Raw genomic sequence first — 20,827 nt, 5'->3', positions numbered from 1 at the left:
CGGTGGCATCTTACGAGTGAGACTCGATGTTATTGGTCGTCTACAAGTCGGTAGTGCCATAGCGGGGAACGGTTTGTTATATTTATGCATTGTTGTGATTTCAGTATATTATTGTGATGGTTTATATACTAACGTTGTTGCTAGTCGTACGTTTGGTGTTGCTAGCTCGTTTATGCATTTTGTTTGCATGTTATTGTAAATGGATGCGTGTAGGTAAATTACATATGTATATGTATAAGTATTGCATTCACTAAGCATTAGCTTACCCTCTCGTTGTTTACATTTTAGGTACGAAGCGGTTAGAAGCAAGGGTTTGCTCGGGATGTAGATGCTATCCTATTTTGGTGCTTGTAGTGGATTACTTTTGGATTCGACCTAGGATTGGGTAGTTTATCCCCAACATCATGCTCGTAGTTTTGTTAGAACTTAAACTCTTGTGGTCGAACTTGTATTTTGTACTTAAGGGGCAATTTGGGCATATGTGGGCCCGGGTTCGTAAAACTTATTTTATTAATGGACCATGTTAGTTTTACTTATATGATTGTGTTGTGAAAAGCGTTTTGTCTAAATACGTTGGGAAGTGGCCGAACATTTTCGCATTTAGGGACTTTTTGGACAGCGGGCTGCCAGACCCATTCTGCGCGCTGCGCATGGGAATGGCGCGCCGCGCCACCAGCTACACAAAGAATTTTTTTTTTAATTTCAATTTTCCGCGTGGTCGTTTGTAATTTGGGTTGGGTTGTTGAAACAACCCAACCCGTATTAAAACCGCCCATAAAAATTTTTCCTTTTAATACGCTTTAAATAACACTTTAGGTCCCAATTGTGTTTCCATAAACATCTTTAATACAATAGAAGGTTTAATAAACCTTAAAACATTTAATACATTGCTTAATTGTCCAAACGGACATACACGACCCGACTAGTTTAGTTTCCAACCAAAACCGAGAATGGTGATTTGGGACTACGCTACCCAAATCCTAATCGGATACAAAAGCAAGATCTTCTTAGCAACCTAGCCAAGATCTCTAATTCCCAAGCTTACCCGAGCCACCAAGCATGCAAACCTATAAAAATAGCAACAACGAGAGGGTAAGCTAACGCTTAGTGAATGATAATATACTACATACATATATATGTATAAAATGGACACGCCACACAAATATCAAATACCGCATACCGAAGCATCCATGTTTAAGGAAACTACACTAAGCATACCGTACTATCTCTAAGCAACAAGCTAAAGATATCAACAAAGTGTAAGTTAACCAACGACGATGTGAACAACGCCAATAAGCTACACCCGGAGGGTTAGCTACAACACAATATTACATTAATATATATAACAATATAAAACGAATAAGGTTAACCCTTTAACCCATTACCGAATACCAAATGCCACAATGAAGATTGGCCGAGCTACACGAGCCTTAGTAATCCGAACCCACACGAGATTACTATCTTCACAACATCGAGGTTGGCCGAACTACACGAGCCTTAGTAATCCGAAACCACACGAGATTACTACCTCAATAAGATGACCAAACTACACGCGTCATCATGAGTCCGAACTACACGAGACTCACTTCTCCAATATCAAAACCCATGGTCACGGGATTATAAAATCCACCACATCGGGGTTATCCACATCATAACCAAGTGTGATAACGTACACACATAGTGTGCACCTCGCCGAAGGTAGTCAACCAAAACGCACAACCGTGCCAATTGGACCTATACACAAGTCCATCAAAACCACCTAAATGTGAAGTGAGCTATATAACCGAGAACCACTTCACCCGACCCGCACCCATCCTACACATACATATGCATATAGGATATTAACAATCACCTTGTCGCCTTGAAGAAATGCTTCCAAGTAATCCGCAACTCGTCAATGGAAAGTACCACTAGTATCACCGTGTAGCCAAGAACGAGGAGAACAACCTAGTCAACTACGCCAAAGATCAAATCCCGCTTCTTCCTTTCCAAAAATCCCTTTGAAATCAAGTGGGGGTTTGAGTTTTGAGAGAAAAATGAAAAGAAAAGGAAAATGAAATTAGGAAATGAAATGAATTGATGAGGTTAAAGCCTCAAATCTGGCTCAAACTTGAAATGACCAAATTGCCCTTGAACCTTATTTAATATTACAAGAATCTGGTGCCAGTTCGCACAGTATGCCGCGCCGCAGCCTAATTCGTCGCGCCGCGACCTATAACTAGGTCTGGGATCATTTTATATCAAGCTTCTGATCTGGATTCTTTCGAAACGCCGCGCCGCGACTCCATTTGTCGCGCCGCGACACTCTGCTTTCCCTGATTCATTTTTTCGCGTACTAACTTCAACATGCGAGTACGTCTTGAACCATCCGTAAACTAGTCGTACGCACACTTTACACCTATAAGTCATGTACGGGGAAAACGGGGTGTTACAACTCTCCCCCACTTAGATTCGATCACGTCCTCGTGATCCTAGTCACGAACCCAAACAGACCCACACTCAATGGTCGTCGAACATGCATTTCAAACCGACTTCTACCACAAATTCGCTAACCCGATGGTTAATCCAATGACAAATTACACACTTGATCGCATCCCGAGACGTACAATACACGCAACAACCAAAGTCTACAACGATCCCTTAGACAATTCTTCTCAAAGAGTTACCCTTAACAGCTAAATCGTCACCCGCGATTTATCAAATTTCATAATTCCGAGCACTAGCACTAACTCAATCCCTCACATCGGGAAAACTCAACCAATCTCGTATCGAGATATCAATTCCTTAGCATACCCTTACCGAGTACAACGCTAAAAACAACCAAGTCTCAACCTAAGGTCAACAACCCGAAGCGATGAAGACCGAACCAAACGAATCCTTACGGATAACACCAATCACTATACATCCCTTGTAGTGCGCAATACGACCAATACGCAACTACCGTAACATCATAACAAACGGTTAAGACCGATAACGCCCAAAACGACTATGGTAACGTTAATCCCAAGGTGTACAAAATCGACTATCGTCACACCCGTAGCAACATGTGAGCGAAACACGGCTATCGCGTTACTAATCATACAGTATAGTCCTCACGACCCCACAATCGGCGTATAAAACAACTGATAGTTCCCACAACATGGTCCTTACGATCCCACCATTGGTGTATCAAACAACCAATAGATCACACGACATGGTCCTTACGACCCCACCATTGGTGTATAAAACAACCAATAGATCAAACAACCCGAAGGCTGGCCGAAAACACACGTGCCTTAGTGAATCCGAACTACACGCGACTCACTACCTTCACCACAACAACAATCGGGATTGGCCGAACTACACGCGCCTTAGTGAATCCGAACTACACGAGAGTCACTATCCCGGAGGAATGACCGAACTACACGAGTCATTTGTGAATCCGAACTACACGAGACTCACTCCTCAATACAATGACCGAAACCATACGAGTCATTTGTGAATCCGAACTACACGCGACTCACTTCCACAATAAGATGACCGAAACCACACGCGTCATCGTGAATCCGAAACCACACGCGATCCACTACCATGATGAAGTCAGCGGACCCGAAGATCATGCTTCACCAATCTCAACACCGGATGAAGTCAGCGGACCCCGTCAACAGTCATGCTTCACCGATATAACACCTCGCTCATGATGAAGTCAGCGGACCCCGAAGGTTATGCTCCACCAATCGCATACTCCCATGATGAAGTCAGCGGACCCTAAAGGTCATGCTTCATCAATCACCAATACCATGATGAAGTTAGCGGACTCCAAAAGTTATGCTTCATCAATCAACGCCCTTTTGACCTCGAACGACGAGTAGCGTAACATCGCTCTACTACACCATAGTGAATCCTAACGGATACCACTAACCATTCACACACTCGAGCAAGAACCACCTATATCAAACATAGGCATAAAACAATAATTCTCTAGAAGAGAATCCGACACACACCTCCCTTAACCGAAGGATTTCACCTAGCTCACCAAACACGTCCATTATCTCTCAACGAGATTTACCACATTACCACCTCGGTGATAATTCAAATCCAAACCATAAGTACGATTTATCCGAAATTGTAATCTACCACAAATCGACTAAAACCAGGTCTCGATAACATTTTTCGGATCTACCAAAAGCATCATCCGAAATCTCACACTAAAACTTCCTCGGGCGGAAGTGTAACTCCCCCACTTGAAACTACGTTCCATATCCGCACCTCGTACAACCGTACAATGCTACCAAAGGTAGACTTTACCAACAATTGGGTTCACATGACCCATCACCATATCTTGCTCCAGCCTTGAGCACACGAAGGATTTCAATCAATCCTTAAACACTTCGAACAAAAAGTGTACCATGATTACACAAACCACACCCTCACAATCATCCAATTGCTCTAGTTTGTCAATTTCCACCTAGTCACTCATGTACCCAAGGGTTTCACTCCGGTACCCTAAGTACAATGTTACCACAACACAATCGGAGTCGAACACCATGCTAGTAGGTATAAAAGAGGCACCTAATGTCGCGTCTTATATACTCCATTACCAACATACATCGAGATTCAAAACATTCGATCTCAAGGTTTTCAGCCACTCGTCGAACCTCACGGTTCATCGACCTCCACACAAAAGCGGACACGCGCTTAACAACCGAACACCAAAACCCATTTCCATGGCTTGGTAGAAACATTTCCCAGATATTAAGGAATGCTTGGTGGCACTAAGTCTTACGCCCTTCGCCCGACAATCAACGTCACCATTAGGTACTTCCATTAGGAATGTCACCCATAACAACAATATGAACAACACAAGGCATTCAATCAACTCAAATTCAAACGGCACTTAATAAATAATCAAAGGGCATATTTATTAAAACGAAACGTACCTTAACGTCTCCTTGCCGCACCCGTCCCCTCTAACTTGGGACATTCTGACTTACGATGTCCTTCTTCTTGGCAATTGAAGCACACCATGCCATCACCTTTTGGTACCGAACATTCCCACGACTTGTGACCCCTCACGCCACAATTGTAACATCTAGACGTACTAGAATCCAACATACCCGTCCGCGTACCACCCGTGCTCACACTCGGACCCTTAGTCCTCTTACTCGGAGCACCATACGAAACAACCCTTCTCTCACTTGAAGGTTCACCAAACTTTGATCGCGTATACGACTCGAAACCTCTAGCCACGGTGAATAATTCCGCAAACGATTTCGTGTGACCCCGGCTAATCTTATCCTTCAAGTCATCATTCAAGGTTCGATAGAAATCTTGCATCAACAAATTATCATTCCCCAAATACTCCGGGCAAAAACGAGCCTTCACCATAAAGGTCGTCTTGAGAGTATTCAAATCCATAGAACCCTGTTGCAAATTTCGCAATTCATTACGAATTTTCGACAAATCAGCTGAAGTCCAGAACTCCTCGAAGAATTCCTTCTTAAACCCGTCCCATGATAACGCCATAAACGGTTCACCACCGACAAGATCAATCTTACCATCCAACCAATCCTTTGCCCTACCCCGCAACAAACTAGTAGCGAGTCTCATCTTCTTCTCAGGAGGGCATTCAATAGTACGAAAACACCCTTTGACATCCGAGATCCAAGTTGTGCTTACCAAAGGATCCGGGTTCCCGTCATACATCTGGGTTTTAGTCCTCATGAAGCTCTTAAAACAACGCTCCATTTCACTACTACCCTGAAATTCGGAATACTTCCTATCCATTTCTTCTCAAAACGCACTCATTTGCTCCGCAACGGTGGCCGCAACTCTAGAGTTAAACTCCTCATCATTCATCTCGATCTCATTTCACGTCGTCATTCTAAAGAATGTAAAACGATTAGTCCACGAACGTATAAAACAACACGCATAACACCTCCCCATCTTGCTCAACACTCGTCGTACATCACTTGTTAGACGCGATTTGCACCCCTAATAAGGTTTGCAAGTCCTTATTACGCACACACGTCGTCTCAACTAGTTAGTACACGACCACCTCGCTCGATGATATAAACAACACAACGACGATTCCACGCGATATAAACACACGCAAGGGAATAGCATCACAACACAAGCTAAAAACCCTAGTTAGTCCACCTACAAACAATGCACTAACTATAACCCATTCCGACCTATTTACCTACAAGTCCCGCAACAAATAAGCACACACAAAAGTCTAAGTCTAGGCACCTATCTCAAGTCGCCTAAATCCCTTAGACCATGCTCTGATACCACTTGAAACAACCCAACCCGTATTAAAATCAGCCCATAAAATTTTTTCCTTTTAATACACTTTAAATAACACTTTAGGTCCCAATTGTGTTTCCATAAACATCTTTAATACAATAGAAGGTTTAATAAACCTTAAAACATTTAATACATTGGTTAATTGTCCAAACGGACATACACGCCCCGACTAGTTTAGTTTCCAACCAAAACCGAGCATGGTGATTTGGGACTACGCTACCCAAATCCTAATCGAATACAAAAGCAATATCTTCTTAGTAACCTAGCCAAGATCTCTAATCCCCAAGCTTACCCGAGCCGCCAAGCATGCAAACCTATAAAAATAGCAACAACGGGAGGGTAAGTTAACGCTTAGTGAATGATAATATACTACATACATATATATGTATAAAATGGACACGCCACACAAATATCAAATACCGTATACCGAAGCATCCATGTATAAGGCAACTACACTAAGCATACCGTACTATCTCTAAGCAACAAGCTAAAGATATCAACAAAGTGTAAGTTCACCAACGACGATGTGAACAACGCCAATAAGCTACACCCAGAGGGTTAGCTACAACACAACATTACATTAATATATATAACAATATAAAACGAATAAGGTTAACCCCTTAACCCATTACCGAATACCAAACACCACAATGAAGATTGGCCGAGCTACACGAGCCTTAGTAACCCGAACCCACACGAGATTACTATCTTCACAACATCGAGGTTGGCCGAACTACACGAGCCTTAGTAATCCAAAACCACACGAGATTACTACCTCAATAAGATGACCGAACTACACACGTCATCATGAGTCCGAACTACACGAGACTCACTTCTCCAATATCAAAACCCACGGTCACGGGATTATAAAATCCACCACATCGGGGTTATCCACATCACAACCAAGTGTGATTACGTACACACATAGTGTGCACCTCGCCAAAGGTAGTCAACCAAAACGCACAACCGTGCCAATTGGACCTATACACAAGTCCATCAAAACCACCTAAATGTGAAGTGAGCTCTATAACCGAGAACCACTTCACCCGACCCGCACCCATCCTACACATACATATGCATATAGGATATTAACACTCACCTTGTCGCCTTGAAGAAATGCTTCCAAGTAATCCGCAACTCGTCAATGGAAAGTACCACTAGTATCACCGTGTAGCCAAGAACGAGGAGAACAACCTAGTCAACTACGCCAAAGATCAAATCCCGCTTCTTTCTTTCCAAAAATCCCTTTGAAATCAAGTGGGTGTTTGAGTTTTGAGAGAAAAATGAAAAGAAAAGGAAAATGAAATTAGGAAATGAAATGAATGGATGAGGTTAAAGCCTCAAATCTGGCTCAAACATGAAATGACCAAATTGCCCTTGAACCTTATTTAATATTACAAGAATCTGGTGCCAGTTCGCACAGTATGCCTCGCCGCGGCCTAATTCGTCGCGCCGCGACCTATAACTAGGTCTGGGATCATTTTATATCAAGCTTCTGATCTGGATTCTTTCAAAACGTCACGCCGCGACACTCTGCTTTCCCTGATTCATTTTTCTCGCGTACTAACTTCAACATGCGAGTACGCCTTGAACCATCCGTAAACTATTCGTACGCACACTTTACACCTATAATTCATGTACGGGGAAAACGGGGTGTTACAGTTGTTACAAGTGGTATCAGAGCATGGTCTAAGGGATTTAGGTGACTTGAGATAGGAGCCTAGACTTAGACTTTTGTGTGTGCTTTTATGCGGGACTTGTAGGATTACGGGTCGGTTCGGGTTTTAGTTATATGGTTTATGTTGTTACTAACCATGTTTTGTGTGGAACATCTAGCCAGATGGTTGTTGTATTCATGAGCTCGGCATGGCGTGTGAGCGTAATAATGCTTCGCGACCATTATTACGGTTGCAAGCCAAGTCATGCAAGTGATGTACAACAAGGATTGGACTAGATGGGATGTATGAACGTTGACATACTTATATGTTTGTGAATATTGATTGTGGCGGTGTATGTGATTTATTCGTGTTGCGTTTCCTAACCAAGTTCATTTCTTAGAATGACGACAACAGAGATCAAGGCGAAGACGTCGAATTCAAGGCTAAGGTTGAGGCCATCTTTAAATGCCAAAAAGCGGAGTTTCTCGAGGAGGTTAGAAAGGTCTTCAAAGATTCGGTTGATGATCAAGTACCCGATCTAATTGATGAACGGATGAAGGTCGCAATCGAGGAAGCACTTGATGCTAGGAATATTTATCCCCGAGGCGAAGGGAGTGAAGGAAATGGGAGGCGGGACTTCCATTACAAAAATTTCAAGGATGCTCAACCCCCGATGTTTAATGGGGTACGAGATCCGTTGAAAAGCACGTGTTGGATCTCCGACATCGAGGGGGCTTTCCGTACTAGTGAATGTCCTCCCGAGAAGAAAACGAGGTACGGTTCTAGTATGTTACATGAAGAAGCCAAGTTGTGGTGAGATGACAAGATTCAATTGTGTGGCGAAGAACAATGTATGAGCTTGTCATGGGAAGAGTTCAAAAAGGAGTTCTTTGATGAGTACCGAACTTCTTCCGACTTTAATAGAATCCTGGACGAGTTACACAATTTGCGACAAGGTTCAATGGACTTGGTTACTCTCAAGTCTACCTTCTTGGCAAAGACTCGTTTTTGTCTGGAGTTTGTTGGTGACAATCACAAGTTGATGAAATATTTCTATCGTACAATGAATGACGAGTTGAAGGGTAAGATTAGTCGGGGAATGGCTAAGTCTTTTGAAGAATTGTTTGAGTTGGCTCGGGATTTCGAACCGGAGGTGTCGAAGCCAAGTGTGTCCGATGTTAGTAAACAAAAGTTCGAAGCGACGATATTTTCAAACAAGAAGAGTAAAAGGGCTACCGAAGGTGTCGGAAGCGTAAAGATGAGTGACACGGGTGGTTCTAAATTCGCGTGTTATAATTGTGGGCAAACGGGGCATAAGTCTCGTGATTGTCTGTCTGGTAAGGTCACATGTTTTAAGTGCCAGAAGGAGGGACACCGGAAGTCGGAATGTCCCGAGTGGAATAGTGACGGAGCGCGAAAATCTAGCGACGCTTGATTCAGGTACTATACAATTTTAGTACTATCTTTATGCGGGTGATTTTGGGTAATGATTGAGTTTATCCGCGTGTTGTAGTGACTAGCTAGGTCGAGTTAGTCTATTGCGGTTTGATTAGCCATGTCGGGTTAATCAATTGGATATTGGGTGTTGACCGAGGCGGGTTAACCAAGTGAGTTTGACTAACCGGGTCGGGTTAATCAATTAGATGATAGGTGTTGACCGAGCCGGGTTGACCTAGTGTGTTTGACTTAACCAAGTTGGGTTAGTCATTAGATGTTAGATGTTGATCGAGTCGGGTTAACCGGGTGGATTTGACTTAACCGAGTCGGGTTAATCAATTGTTGTTAGGTTTGACCAAGTCGGGTTGACCGCGTGTGTTTGACTTAACCAAATAGGGTTAATCAATTGTTGTTAGGTATTGACCAAGGCAGGTCGATGTAGTGTATTTGACTTGACCGAGTCGGTTAATCAATTGTTGTAGGTGTTGACCCGGTCGGGATTGACCAAGGGTGATTGACTAACCATGCCGGGTTAATCAATTCTTGTTAAGGGTTAGCCGAGGTAGGTTGACCGGGCGTGCTTGACTAACCAAGTCGGGTTAATCGTTTCGGTGTTGGAGGCTTAAACAAGTCGGGTGTAACCGCGATTTGATTAGAGGGTTACTTGTATTTCTCTCCATAAGGGTTAGCGTAGTAATGGTATGCTGTTCGAGAGGCATTTACGTTGACCTTGTATGTGTGCGAGTATAGTTATGGTTGCTGACTATCTTTGATTGTGTGTAAGTAACCGCGTTAACGGTCGAGACGGTACGGGTTGGGTATAAGTCTTGGTGACCCCAAGCATTGCCACTGTAAGTGAAGAGTTGCTAGGCTTACTTTACAGCCTAAGTAGATCTCGACTAGCAGTTAATTGCTAGGGAGTTGTGGGCGTTGAGCCGTAAGGTTCGTGGGATTTTTGTGACTTCGAATAGTCAAGTGACTTATGACACCAAGGAGGGGCCTTGTATGCGTCGAGCTATTGAGACTCAGTGTTAGTAATGGGAGTTGCATAACACTGCGTCAGGTGCCTCCGTATACTTGTAAGTGGAATGCTTCACTCCAGTGGTGTGATTGTTTTGTACTTGGGTAACGATGAGAAACCCTAAGGTACGATAATGGTTTATTGTGATGATTTGCAGGCATTAACGTCTGACCGATTCGAAGGGTCGAGGTTCGAGTACCTTGTAGTAAGTCCACGAAAGATTTTTGGGTATGACCAACGTTGATACCAGTCATTGTGTTGTGGAATGTCAGAATTTCGCAAGATATTATCATCTTGACGGTGATAGTGTGGGGTAAAACCCTAAGTGGGGGAGTGTGTACCCAGAGGGTACAGTGTTGCCTCGGGTTGCCTCGGGTTAGAAGGCATGTTTGAGCGATTTTTCGGAAGTCTTCCCGTTTTGAGAGTAACCTAGGGACGTAGAGTGTTGATTTTCGATTATCTCGTGTAGAGACATATTAGTATAGAGTGCGATCGGGGGTGAGTTCCTTAGAGTATTGAGGACTTGTAAGTGCGAAAGGTGTTAAGATCATATTTAAAGGACGATCGAAACGAGGTTCACTAGGTAATGGTGGACGGGTTATGGAAATTGTGGAGTTGCGCGTCGGTTGGAGTATCGAATGGCTTGCAAGAAATTCCATCACCGTGTGCGTGGTGCGGATGACTCAATTGGATTGTCGATTGACGGTAGAACTCTAAGTCGTGAGTTGGAGTGCACCAAGGAGTCATGAAGGATGGTTATGTGTTTGGAACATTGGGTGGAAAGAAAGAGTGATCGATAGGATGCAAGGGTGGCATCGAGGGGGTGTAGAGTTGTGTGAGAACTCAGAAAGTTGAGGAAGGTGTACCTTCCTTGTTCGCGATGAGGTTTAGATCGCGAGGACGTGATCCAATTTAAGTGGTGGAGAGTTGTAAGACCCAAATATTTATTTTACATAATGTCTTTATGGTGTACGATGCGTGTATGGAGTGTACGAAGCATGTACGTGTTGCTTGCTCGAACGTCGAAGGAAACTGGACGTTGTCTGAAGTGACAAGGGGTGTACGTATCTTTTCAACCCCAAATAAAGTTTGTGTTGATGTTTCAAAGCCTTACCATTGGAAAGAAAATCTTATTACGTTTCCAACGATATTTGATTCATCGAAAACGGAGCTACGGTCAAAAAGTTATGGCCAAAACAAGTTACTGAAAACTGACCTGTACGCTCCGATTGCGTCTGATGCGTTTTTCAGCATTTTTAAAGAGTTTAAATGAGGGGTATTATGGTCTTTTCACTTGGGGTCAGTTTGGAGACTTCAAGACTGATCTAAACCCTTATCCTAACTCATTTTCTTCCTTCTCCTTAACCCACACAATTCAAACCCTTGAGAGAGAAACAAGTTCTAGTGAGATAAAGCTCCATTGAAGATAAAGAAGAAGGATTCGGGTCAAGGCATAGGAAGCAAAGTTGTTCACCTCGTTCACGGCTACGAGTAGATAGTAGTGGTAAGTCCTAAATCTGAAGTTCGTTTTCAAGTTTATGTTCATAATTAGGGCTTTTGATTGTATGTTCTTGAACAAAACCCCACTAGTTGTTAAATGAAAAATTTAAACTATTAATTGGTAAGGAAAACCATTTTAGTGAGTTTAGGGTTAGATCATTGTAACGACCCGTCAAAATCGTTATTGATGCGGCACGTTAATCATTGATTCCATAGTGAGGTTTTGACCTCTATATGATACGTTTTGATAAAATATTGTATTCATTAAAATAAGTGACTTTCTAAACATAGAAAGTTATAAACATGTGGGCGAGTGCTTAGTATAAGCAAAACCCCAAAATACATAACTCTTTAATTTACAGGTTGACATCACAGTCCAATTATTTATTACACAACGCAGTTTTATTTACAATGCAATAAACTTTATACAAAGCATGAGAGACTCCATGCAGGCAACAAGCACATCACAGCAGAAGCAGTCTAAGGACCTGAGAATAAAACATGCTAAAAAGGTCAACACGAATGTTGGTGAGTTATAGGTTTAATTGCTCGAGTCATAAATATATATAAAGATAGACCACAAGATTTCAACAAAAGTTTATCAATAGATTCTACGTAACAGAGCACCCTGGTAACTAAACTTAACGCTATAGTGATAATTACCCCATTTGTTTTAATACACGCAAACCAACGTGTCTTAAACTCAAATAACATACGTCTGTTAAAAGGCTAGCGCTCTAGCTCGGACGGGGATGTCAAGCCCTATGGATCCATATACAATTATTCGCGCCCACCAGTTCATATCCTATGTACTGGTAGCTACTAGTTACCAAAGCTATGGGATTTTCGGTTTAACTCAGTGTAGAATTTAGTATGTACTTGTGTCTTATTGCGTTTAAAATAAATTGCATGTATTCTCAGCCCAAAAATATTTAAAGTATTTAAAAAGGGAGACTATCAACTCACAGTTCAATATTGAGACTCAATATTGTAGGAAAATTGCGTAGACGTAATGATGGTAGACGACTGTATGGTTGGCCTTGGATTTAAGAACAATACCCCAAACAATACCCAATATTTCTTTAGCTTAAAGCGGTTTGAAACTCGAATTAAAAACACCCTCATATGTACCTTATTATTATTAAACTTAAATTTAAAATTATAATTATAATTTAAATATAAATATTGATTACTGAAGAAAGAAAAAAAAGATGTGAGAATCCGTCGAGCAAACAGGCGTATTTATATTACTTTTCCATTTACTGTAGCTCATGCGATCGCATGAGTTTTCAGTATTTTTGCCATGCGATCGCATGGCCGCCTTATCCGTTTTTGTTTGCTAGTTCGTCGACATCAAATAGTGTTTACTGTAGCAAATAGTGTGTTACTGTAGCAAATAGTGTTTTACTGTAGCAAATAGTGTTTCACTGTAGCAAAGTCATTTTTACTGTAGCAAATAGGGTTTTACTGTAGAAAAGTCGTTTTTACTTGTACATATATATATATATATATATATATATATATATATATATATATATATATATATATATATATATATATACATATAATTATTCATGAATCGTCAAGAGTAGTCAAAGGTAATTGTATATATGAAACAGTTCTAAAATTTTTGAGACTCAATCTAACAGACTTTGTTTAACGTGTCAAAATAAAAAAATCGTATAGAGAATTGGTTTAAATAAGTCAAAAATTTTCAGGTCATCACAATCATGAAATTGGTGAGTTAGTAAACATGTTTAGGAGTTTAAAACACCATTTAACTTGTGTTGAATGTAAATTGAAGTGTAAGTTCACAAATTTGATGTTTTGACTAGTTTTTGGGTCAAAATGGGTTTTTGTGTAAATGTTGATCTAAATGCGTTTAAAGCCTAAAAGAGGTGTTTTTAGGTATTTCGGGAACGTGGGAAGTAGTCTCGTTAGTTTTGTTCGAGTATCGTTAAAAGTGCAAAAAGGCGTAGATTATACTTTATGTCAATTTGGGCGGGTCGTGAGTCCAAATGGGGGATTGGTTGATCAAACCCTATGCAAAATGTATTAGTGGGACATAATCACTATTCGATTGTGATTATGAGTGGTTCGGGTGAGATTTGACTTAGTCAAATTTGGTCAAGTGTAAATAGTCGAAATTACACTTGTGATGTTTTAAGTCTAATAAGCTTAAGTTTTAGCTTATTTGCATGTATGATTTGCGTAGGTGATATACGTGAAGTCGGTGGAAGAAGTTCAAGTTTGCGAGTTGCACTTCTTCAAGTAATCGAGGTGAGTGGAATATTTATACATGTATGTATGTGGTTTATTTACTTGTACGCGATGTGGGCCTTAGGCGCCACATTGTGAGTATTGGGCGTTATGTCACAAGTTGGTAACTTATTGAGGCTATGTGTGAAGAGAACTACGAGTCGGTAATGTCTCGTTAGGAGATTCACATGTCGGTGAACCTCTTGGAGGTTTACAAGTCGGTGACCTCGTATGTATTGGCGGATGATTCACAAGTTGGTGACACCCTATAGTGCTTCACAAGTCGGTGACACTTATTGGTGGCGCTTCACAAGTCGGTGATGTCACATGGCGTTCACAAGTCGGTGACCCATAGATATTGGTGGGTAGTTCACAAGTCGGTGACACCCTTTGGTGATTCACAAGTCGATGACACCTTCTGATGAGTCATAAGTCGGTGGCATCTTACGAGTGAGACTCGATGTTATTGGTCGTCTACAAGTCGGTAGTGCCATAGCGGGGAACGGTTTGTTATATTTATGCATTGTTGTGATTTTAGTATATTATTGTGGTGGTTTATATACTAACGTTGTTACTAGTCGTACGTTTGGTGTTGCTAGCTCGTTTATGCATTTTGTTTGCATGGTATTGTAAGTGGATGCGTGTAGGTAAATTACATATGTATATGTATAAGTATTGCATTCACTAAACATTAGCTTACCCTCTCGTTGTTTACATTTTAGGTACGAAGCGGTTAGAAGCAAGGGTTTGCTCGGGATGTAGATGCTTTCCCATTTTGGTGCTTGTAGTGGATTACTTTTGGATTCGACCTAGGATTGGGTAGTTTATCCCCAACATCATGCTCGTAGTTTTGTTAGAACTTAAACTCTTGTGGTCGAACTTGTATTTTGTACTTAAGGGGCAATTTGGGCATATGTGGGCCAGGGTTCGTAAAACTTATTTTATTAATGGACCATGTTAGTTTTACTTATATGATTGTGTTGTGAAAAGCGTTTTGTCTAAAAATGTTGGGAAGTGGCCGAACATTTTCGTATTTGGGGACTTTTTGGACAGCGGGCTGCCAGACCCATTCTGCGCGCCGCGCCACCAGCTGCACAAAGAATTTTTTTTTTTTTCAATTTTCCGCGTGGTCGTTTGTAATTTGGGTTGGGTTGTTACAAACTAGTTGTAGGTTACTAACGAGGACTGCTGACTTAACAAACTCAAATCATTAAAACATAATAAAAATATTGTAAATATATTTTGAACATACTTTGATATATATATATATATATATATATATATATATATACATATTTGTTATAGGTTCGTGAATCGACCAGTGGCCAAGTCTTACTTCCGGCAAAGTAAAAATCTGTGAAAGTGAGTTATAGTCCCACTTTTGCAATCTAATATTTTTTTTTTTTGGATGATAATACATGCAGCTTTATAAATGTTTTACAAAATAGACACAAGTACGCAAAACTACATTCTATGGTTGGATTATTAAACCGAATATCGCCCTTCAAGTCTGGTAACCTAAGAATTAGGGAAATGGCCCCTAACTGACGCGAATCCTAAAAATAGATCTATTGGGCTTAACAACCCCCATTCAGGTTATGGATGGTTTAGTACTTCGAGATTATTATACAGACGAGAGGTTCTGTTTTGGGGATATTCTATGCATTAAGTTAACGTCGGTTACCAGGTGTTCAACATATGAATGATTTTTATCTCTATGCAGTTTGCGAAATGCCTGATATGAGATGTGTTATAAAAATGAAATATTGTGGTCTATTATTATGATTTGATAATATATAGGTTAAACCTATAACTCACCAACATTTTTGTTGGCGTTTTAAGCATGTTTATTCTCAGGTGATTATTAAGAGCTTTCGCTGTTGCATACTAAAATAAAGACAAGATTTGGAGTCCATGCTTGTATGATATTGTATAAAAACTGCATTCAAGAAACTTATTTTTGATGCAATATATTCTTATTGTAAACCATTATGTAATGGTCGTGTGTAAATGGCATATTTTAGATTATCATTATTAGATAATCTACGTAATACTTTTTAAACCTTTATCGATAAAATAAAAGTTATGGTTGTTTTAAAAAATGAATGCAGTCTTTGAAAAACGTCTCATATAGAGGTCAAAACCTCGCGATGAAATCAATTAATATGGAACGTTTATAATCAATATGAACGGGACATTTCAGAATATGCTTTATATTCAAATGAACCAACCTAACGAACACACTTGAATCTTAATTTTCTTATGGAAACTCCCGCGAGGGTGTAACAAGAAAGATTAAATCTGTTTACAACACCAATCAGAAATAAGACGATAATTCTTACCGAATTACGTTAAAATGGTTACGGAGTATTTTAGTAGTTGAGAATGATTTTTGACGATGAATAAAATGATAGATACCATCATTTTAATGTGAATTCTAAGTGTTAATGACTACTATTTTATAAAAATCTTAGACTCCAAATATAAATTAACGATGTTTAATAACTTAACTGAAAACGACATAAGCTGTGTATCAATCCATTTATCAAAGATTGCAAGTCCATAATGTTAAACTTTACCAGTTGACTGAAAATGACATTGACTGCATATCAAGCCACTTGTTGAAAGAGTGCTATTATGTATTTAGTTTCATAGATCATAAATATCCCGGATTTCTCCAACATGATATTTAACGTAGTTTTTGAAAACACATTTATCTCGAATCTTATACTTTGTGTCTGGCCTAATCTTTCAATTTCCAAGACACTGAACATCACGACTTTAAAACGTCGAATAGTTAAAACACTTGTGCAGAAATAATCACAGTACAAATTGGATAAACTTTATATACGCTAAAAAAATTCACTCCGTTTACAAAACATTGAATGAAACACTAATATCGATTTAAATGACAACAGTAGTAAAAGATCGTAAACTTACATTTTTAATAAACACGAGAAGTAATTTAGTTCATAGTGATAATAATGAACTCACGGTTCATTATACCGAGTAATATTAAGATATACAAGTACAGAAGACATAATAGATACCTGAATTATTGAAGTAAACTTGATTCTTGATAACGCTTTCCAAAAGTACCTCCTTTATTGCTCTTTAATATTACACTAATTAGAGGTAGAAATATGACTTTTGAACCTCTATTTATACATCATTACAACTAAATAAACCTAGAAACTAGAATGTATTTGAGAGAAAGTGAACTATTTGAAAGTTTCTTTGAAAAGTGATATGGAAATATGAACGATTAAGGCTGCTATTTATAGCGAAAGTGGGTCCCCAGTTTGGGGTCAGGGTCGCCAGTTTTCATGTCCAGGTCTCCAATTGCTAACCACGGGTCGCCAGTTTTTAACCCTGGATCGCTAGTTGCTAACCCTGAGTCGCCAGTTTCAGTAACCGGGTCACCAGTTTCAGTAACCGGGTCGCCAAATCTTAAATTTAAAATTGGTTCGTGGTTCCTGGATTAATAAACAAACTTCACGTGATATTTGTGTCTCCTTCCCCAAACACATAACACAAATATAAACCCTAGTTTTCTTTTACATCGTGCGTTTGAGACTTTAGACGTGTAGAAATCGAAACAAATTGAATGTTAGTCGCGCGCGTGATACAACTGAACCAACTTTCACGTGTGTGTTTCAATTCGATCTGGATCAATGTAGACTAGCAACTTACGCTCTAATACCACATGTTGAGCTTTAATTCGGTTGAATTTGTGCTTTATGTTCTTATATATATTGTATGCGATATATGTATGAATATTATTCAATTTATATGAATATGATGTTGTTATGCTCATAAAAATGAATCTGAATATTAGTATTTAGCATAACATTATGTCAAGATTCATTGAGAGAAATGTTTGTTACAAGGTGTAAGTAAGTTGGTTACAAGAAAGGTAAATGGTGATGTGTGTGAGGTGCAATATGAGCGTTGGTGTCTTATGTTCAAAAGCTAAATCTAATTACATGGGGGAAAGGTATTTATACTACCTTGATACTGAAATGTCTCATTCATATCGATTATAAACGTTTCATATTAATTGGTTTCGTTGGGAGGTTTTGACCTCTATATGAGACGTTTTTCAAAGACTGCATTCGATTTTTAAAACAAACCATAACCTTTACTTTATCGATAAAGGTTTAAAAGATATAGCGTAGATTACCAAATAATGGCAATCTAAAGTACAACGTTTACATACGACCATTACATAATGGGTTACGATAATATATTACAACAATTTATTTTTAAAATGCAGTTTTTCTTTAAACATTATCATACAAGCATGCTGACTCCAAATCTTGTCCTTAATTTAGCATGCAACAGCGGAAGCTCTTAATAATTACCTGAGAATAAACATGCTTAAAACGTTAACAAAAATGTTGGTGAGTTATAGGTTTAGCCTATATGTATATCAATTTGTAATAATAGACCACAAGATTTCACTTTTCATAAACATCCATCTCATATCAGGCATTTCGCAAACTGCATAGAGATAAAAATCATTCATATGGTGAACACCTGGTAACCGACATTAACAAGATGCATATAGAATATCCCCAAAACAGAATCCTCTCGTCTGTATAATAATAAATTGAAGTACTAAAGCATCCGTACCTCGGATGTGGTTTGTTAGGCCCATAGATCTATCTTTAGGATTCGAGTCAATTAGGGGTACTGTTCCCTAATTCTTAGGCTACCAAGCTAAAAGGGGCATATTCGATTTAGATAATCCAACCATAGAATGTAGTTTCGATTACTTGTGTCTATTTCGTAAAACATTTATAAAACTGCATGTATTCTCATCCCAGAAATATTAGATTTTAAAAAAAAATGGGACTATAACTCACTTTCACAGATTTTTACTTTGCCGAAAATAAGACTTGGCCACTGGTCGATTCACGAACCTATAACAAATATATACATATATATCAAAGTATGATCGAAATATATTCACAACATTTTTATTACGTTTTAATGATTTAAGTTTGTTAAGTTGGCAGTCCATCATTAGTAATCTACAACTAATTGTTCATATCTAATAGTACAGAAATAAATCAATATATATTATCTCGAATCAATCCACGACCCAGTGTATACAAGTCTCAGGCTAGATCACAACTCAAAGTATATATATTTTGAAATCAACCCCAACCCTGTATAGGTAACTCTAGCATTACAGCATATAGAGTGTCTATGGTTGTTCCAAATAATATATATAGATGACGTCGATATGATATGTCAAAACATTGTATACGTGTCTATGGTCTATCAAGATTACATAATATGTTAGAGTACATGTATAATACAATATAAGTTAGTTAAGTTATGGTTAGAATAGATTTGTTACAAATTTCACGTAGCTACAACAAGCAAAAATATCCAATTTTGTTTTACCCATAACTTCTTCGTTTTAAATCCATTTTGAGTGATTCAAGTTGCTATGGTTTCATAATGAACTGAAATTTATGAAAATAAACAGAAAAAGTATAAGTTTATAATTAGAAATACAGGTTACAAGTCATTTTTGTAAGAGGTAGTCATTTCAGTCGAAAGAACGACGTCTTGATGACCATTTTGAAAAACATACTTCCACTTTGAGTTTAACCATGATTTTTGGATATAGTTTCATGTTCATAAGAAAAATCATTTTTCCAGAAGGACAACTTTTAAATCAAAGTTTATCGTAGTTTTTAATTATCTAACCCAAAACAGCCCCCGGTTTTACTACGACGGCGTATGTCCGATTTTACAGTGTTCTTCGTGTTTCCAGGTTTTAAATCATTAAGTTAGCATATCATATAGATATAAAACATGTGTTTAGTTGATTTTAAAAGTCAAGTTAGAAGGATTAACTTTGTTTGCGAACAAGTTTAGAATTAACTAAACTATGTCCTAGTTATTACAAGTTTAAATCTTCGAATAAGATAGTTATATATATATGAATCGAATGATGTTATGAACATCATTACTACCTCAAGTTTAGTAGGTAAACCTACTGGAAGTGACAAGAAATGATTTAGCTTCAAAGGATCTTGGATGGCTTGAAAGTTCTTGAAGTAGAATCATGACACGAAAACAAATTCAAGTAAGATTCCTACTCGAATTAAGATTGTTATAGTTATAGAAATTGAATCAAAATTGGAATATGAGTATTACCTTGAATTACAATGATAACCTACTGTAAATACCAGAGGTTTCTTGATCTTAGATGATTACTTAGAATGGATTAGAAAGCTTGAAAGTAGACTTGTAAACTTGAAAGTGTTCTTGAAGTTTACTTGAGTAGTTGTTTTGAAAGTTGATCTAGGTTAGGATTTATGAACTAGATTGAGCTAGATTTTGTTGAAGATGATGAAGAACACTTAGAACACCAAGAGAGAACTTGAGAGAGATAAGTTTGATGCGTGAAAGTAGAAAAATGAAAGTGTTTTGGTTGGTGAAGAAAAACGTGATCCTACCCTTGAATATAAGGTTCCATTAGTTTGTATTTTTGTTAGATATTTCATGCTAGTTGTCAAATGATGGTTTCTACATGTTTAGGTGACTCATTAAGACTGCTAAGAGCTGATCATTGAATTGTATATACCAATAGTATATACATTTAGAAGTTGTGCATTGTACGAGTACGAATACTGATTGAATA

Source organism: Rutidosis leptorrhynchoides, chromosome 8 (genome assembly GCF_046630445.1).
Source record: "Rutidosis leptorrhynchoides isolate AG116_Rl617_1_P2 chromosome 8, CSIRO_AGI_Rlap_v1, whole genome shotgun sequence".
Taxonomy (NCBI): domain Eukaryota; kingdom Viridiplantae; phylum Streptophyta; class Magnoliopsida; order Asterales; family Asteraceae; genus Rutidosis; species Rutidosis leptorrhynchoides.
Note: the sequence above shows the minus strand (reverse complement) of the source record.